Raw genomic sequence first — 5500 nt, 5'->3', positions numbered from 1 at the left:
CTTCCTCCCATGCCTCTGTTTGAATTGGCCTGATGTGCCATTGCTTTTTTTTTTTTTTTTCCACTTTTATTGAGATTGTTCACATACCATACAATTATCCAAAGATTCAAAGTGTACAATCACTTGCCCCTGGTAGCCTCATACAGCTGTGTATCCATCACCACACTTAATTTTTGTTCAATTTTTAGAATCTTTTCATTACTCCAGACAAGAAATAAAGCAAAAGATGAAAAAAGAAAAAAAAAAAGAAAGAAAGAAAAGGAAATCTGAATCCTCCCGTATCCCTAACCAACTCCCCTCAATTGTTGACTCATAGTGTTGGTATAGTACATTTGTTATGGTTTATAGAAGAATGTTGAAATACTACTAACTGTAGTATATAGTCTGCAATAGGTATATATTTTTTCCTTATATGCCCCTCTATTATTAACTTCTAATTGTATTGTCATACATTTGTTCTTTTTCATGGAAGAGATTTCTAATGTTTGCACAGTTAATCATGGACATTGCCCACCATAGGATTCAGTTTTATACACCCCCATCTTTTGACCTCCAACTTTCCTTCTGGTGACATATACGACTCTGAGCTTCCCCTTTCCACCTCATTCACACACCATTCAGCACTGTTAGTTATTCTCACATCTTGCTACCAACACCTCTGTTCATTTCCAAACATTTAAGTTCATCCTAGTTGAACATTCTGCTCATACTAAGCAACTGCTCCCCATTCTTTAGCCTTGTCCTATATCTTGGTACCTTATATTTCATGTCTATGAGTTTACATATTATAATTAGTTCCTATCAGTGAGACCCTGCAATATTTGTCCTTACGTGTCTGGCTTATTTCACTCAGTATATTGCCCTCGAGGTTTCTTCACCAATCCATTTAATTTTTTTTTATGGTTTTGTTCACATGTCATACATTCCATCCTAAGTAAGCAATCAGTGGTTCTCTGTATGAGCACATATTTATGTGTTCACCACCTTTACCACTATCTATATAAGAGCATCTACATTTCTTCCACAAGGCAGGAGCAAGAGTCAAAGAAGATAGAGAGACAAAAGAAAGAGGAAAAAAATGACAGCTAGGAGGCAGCCAAAGGAGATAACCTTAAATCAAAGTAGAGTAAAGAGTCAGACAACACCACCAATGTCAAGTGTGTAACATGCCTCCCCTATCCCCTCCTCTTATCTGCATTTACCTTGGTATACTGCCTTTGTTACATTGAAGGAGGCATAATACAATGATTCTGTTAGTTACAGTCTCTAGTTTACATTGATTGCATCCCTCCCCCAATGTCTCCCCATTTTTAACATCTTGCAAGGTTGACATTTGCTTGTTCTCCCTCATAAAAGAACATATTTGTACATTTCATCACAAGTTTGAACACTCTAGATTTCACAGAGTTACACAGTCCCAGTCTTTATCTTTCTCCCTTTCTTCTGGTGTCTCACATGCTCCCAACCTTCCTCTCTCAACCATATTCATAGTTATCTTTGTTCAGTGTACTTACATTGCTGTGCTGCCATCACCCAAAATTGTGTTCCAAACCACGCACTCCTGTCTTCTCCTATCACTCTGTAGTGCTCCCTTTCATATTTCCTGTAGGGTGGGTGTCTTGTTCACAAAGTCTCTCAGTGTCTGTTTGTCAGAAAATATTTTGAGCTCTCCCTCATATTTGAAGGACAGCTTTGCTGGATATAGGATTCTTGGTTGGCGGTTTTTCTCTTTCAGTATCTTAAATATATCACACCACTTCCTTCTTGCCTCCATGGTTTCTGCTGAGAGATCCACACATAGTCTTATTAAGCTTCCTTTGTATGTAATGGATCGCGTTTCTCTTGCTACTTTCAGGATTCTCTCTTTGTCTTTGACATTTGAAAATCTGATTATTAAGTGTCTTGGTGTAGGCCTATTCATATCTCTTCTGTTTGGAGTACGCTGCACTTCTTGGATCTGTAATTTTATGTCTTTCATAAGAGATGGGAATTTTTCATTAATTATTTCCTCTATTATTGCTTCTGCCCCCTTTCCCTTCTCTTCTCCTTCTGGGACACCAATGATACGTACATTATTGTACTTTGTTTCATCCTTGAGTTCCCGGAGGCGTTGCTCATATTTTTTCATTCTTTTCTCCATTTGCTCCTTTGCGTGTAGGCTTTCAGGTGTTTTGTTCTCCAGTTCCTGAGTGTTTTCTTCTGCCTCTTGAAATCTGCTGTTGTATGTTTCCATTGTGTCTTTCGTCTCCTGTGTTGTGCCTTTCATTTCCATAGATTCTGCTAGTAGTTTTTTTGAGCTTTTGATTTCTGCCTTTTGTATGCCCAGTGTTTTCTTTATAGCCTTTATCTCTTTTGCCAAATCTTCTTTAAACTTTTTGAATTGATTTAGCATTAGTTGTTTAAATTCCTGTATCTCAGTTGAAGTGTAAGTTTGTTCCTCTGACTGGCTCATAACTTTGTTTTTCTTAGTGTAGGTTGTAGTTTTCTGTTGTCTAGGCATCTGACCTAACTAGGCCACCCCAATCAGGTTTTTCCAGATGAGAACAGGCTCAGGTCACAGAAGGAGGAAATATTCAGTACCCGGTTTCCCTGATGGTTTTTCTTAGAGGATTGACACACCCTGTGCTTTTCTGCCTGGCAAGTGCACCTGTCAGCCTGTCACCGGCTGGTGTAAGAGGGTGTGGCCCATGGCTCTCCTCCCCCAGGCTTTGGGGTCTGGTTCTGAGAGGGCAGGCAGTAGAACTGGGCCCCTCCTTTTCCTCTTTGGAAGCTATGCCCCATCCAGAGAGGTTAGCTGCATATCAATAAGTTCTTTGTTTCTGTGACTCTGCTGGTCAAAGTGCTGTGATTTTAAAATGGCTGAGGCTGTCTTTACTGCAAAGTGCTGTGGGTTGAAAACATCTGAAGCTTTCTCCACAGAAAGAGAAAGAGACAGAAAGCTCCCAGATTCACCTATCAGCCAGAGATAGCACCTGATCCTCTGGGCTCCCCATCCTGAGACAGATATGTCCCCTGACTCTCCCAAGGTCAGTTGTCACCAAAAGCCTCTGTCTGCTTTGGGGATTCGCTGCCTGTGTTGAGCAGTTAACATTAAAATCCTAGTTGGGGCTGGGCTGAGGTACACTTGCTTGTTCGGAGAGCTCTGCTCTCTAGCACTGCAAGGCTTCTGTGAGGGAGGGGCTCTTGGTTCTCGGCACGGGTCCACAGTTTTTACTTATAGACTTTATGCTTCGATCTTGGGCATTCCTCCCAATTCAGGTTGGTGGATGATGAGGGGACAGTCATGTTTGTGTCCTTGCAGTTATTCCAGGTTATTTACTAGTTTTTTGTCATTTATGAATTGTTCCAGGGGGGACTAACAGTCTTCCACTTCTCTCTATGCCACCATCTTAGCTCCCTCCACCATTGCTTTTTGAACATGCAATTTTCTTTCTTGTCCCTGGGCTATGTCTCATTTGGTTCCACATGCTAATTATTCCCAGCTTGTTTGTAAGAATCCAAATCTTATCTTCAAATCAGTACAAACCTTAATTTTTCCAATCACCAGACCCAATGTGTGCTTGCTCTTCTGAACTGCATGTCCCAATTATATGGTATGACTTGCATTTTCCTGTTGGATTAGTACTTTAACAATTGGTGCCACGGCCAATTTAAAGAATTAAACAATTTGGACAAAGTATCATCAGAAAATTGTTCAATATTTTATATATGATCACCATTTTTCTCACCTACCAGATGGTAAAATCTTTGAGAATAGGGACTACATCTTATATACCACACATCTTTGCATCTCAACCAATGCAATATGACATTCATTAAACCCTACATTAAATAGTTAACTTAATGCCAGGAACTCAGTATATGGAAATAAATATCAAGATGTGATATAGTGGATGTAATAGATAAAAATGGCCATGGATTCATCATAACTCCTTTCATTAAAAGGTCAAGTCTATTTTTCTGCCTTTTGAATCTGTACTGGTCTCATGACATGTCTTTCCACTAGAATTAAGCTGAAGTGATATTGAATGAGTTATTGCAGCATCTGCTCTCATTCTTCTGAGGCACTGCAACTATGAGAACAGGTCAATGCCAGCCTCCTTGTGGATGATGAACCAAGTAGAGAGAAGAAGGCTTAGCCTTCCTAGTCATATCTCCAATGAACCCAGCCAACTATGTGGAGCAGAGATGAGCTGTCCCAGCTGAACTTAACCCAAGTTGCTGATCCACTGAATTGTGAGAAATAATTGATTGCTATTTTTAACCACTGAGGCTTTGGGGTGTTTTTATGCAGCAGAAACAAACTGATATAGTGCTGCGATAATTGATATAAGGTTATAGGAACCCAGAAACTAATTAATAAAACCCAGCCTCCTTGGGGCAGAGGCAAGCCAGAGAAAATCTTCTAGAGGCGATATGTGACTTTAACATTTTATGAATAGAAGTTTCCAGGGTGATTGGTTAGAGGAGGAGCATGCAGTAGGTGTTTAACAAAATTATATTTCCTCTGTTATCAAATATTCATAAATCAAACCTAAAAAAAATAATATGTCACCATCTCACCACTACCCATAATCAGACATTTAACAAAGATGTAACTCACTGGACCAGTCTGTGGGGACAAAAGGAATTATAAGACTAGTTACTTATCAAGAAGCCAACATGCCAACAGAAATGTAGAGCACATAGACAAAATCAAGAAAATAATCCAAGGCATAGATAAATGGAGTGGGCATTGGAATAGGAGATGGGAGGAGGGAATAATATTAAAGATCTGGGTCTCTCTGGAGTTCCATGGAAGAGACAGGGTAGGAACTAGTTTGTAAAAGAGAGTTCTTAAAGCTCAGCGAATATTGTATTCTATCAAAACAGAAAGGAGGAGAGAGGGCATACCAGAAAGAAAAATGGCAACAGCAAACCATGGAGGGATACATATGGCTCACCCGGAGAACGGGTGGACCATTTTGACCGAAGTAGAAGTATAAAGGCTGGGGAAGGTTTTTGAAAGGGTCTTGAAGCTAAAGTAAGAATGTTTAATTCTATTTTGTGGAAATGGAGCCATTAAAAATGTTTAGTAAGGACACAACATTAACAGGGCTCTGTGAAAAACCAATCTGTGTCAAAGTCATCTGTCTGCCCAGTGGCAACAAAGATTTTTCTCCTGAAGCCAAGGCTATTCCCCAGATATCCAGGTCTGCTTTTTCTCTGAACTTTTGTGATCAAATTGGGCTTAGTAAAAATACTACACATTCCCAAATATGTGGATCTGGGGTTTGGAATATTTCGATATAGAAAGTGATTAGTTAGCAGTCTTACTTCTAAGTTGAGAAGTAGCTAAATTTAGGTATAATAGACCTAAATTCCCATTGTTTTCCATGTCCATAGTCCAGCTTTTCAGACTCACCTGCTTGCTTCTCAGTATACATAGAATATGTCAATTCAATAATAGGCACGATAGTGCCTCATATTCTTCTTTGACCTTAGTAGCAACAAAAATAGC

This window comes from Choloepus didactylus, chromosome 6, assembly GCF_015220235.1.
Source record: "Choloepus didactylus isolate mChoDid1 chromosome 6, mChoDid1.pri, whole genome shotgun sequence".
Classification (NCBI taxonomy): domain Eukaryota; kingdom Metazoa; phylum Chordata; class Mammalia; order Pilosa; family Megalonychidae; genus Choloepus; species Choloepus didactylus.
The sequence above is the reverse complement of the archived record's forward strand: the minus strand, read 5'-3'. Positions refer to the sequence as shown.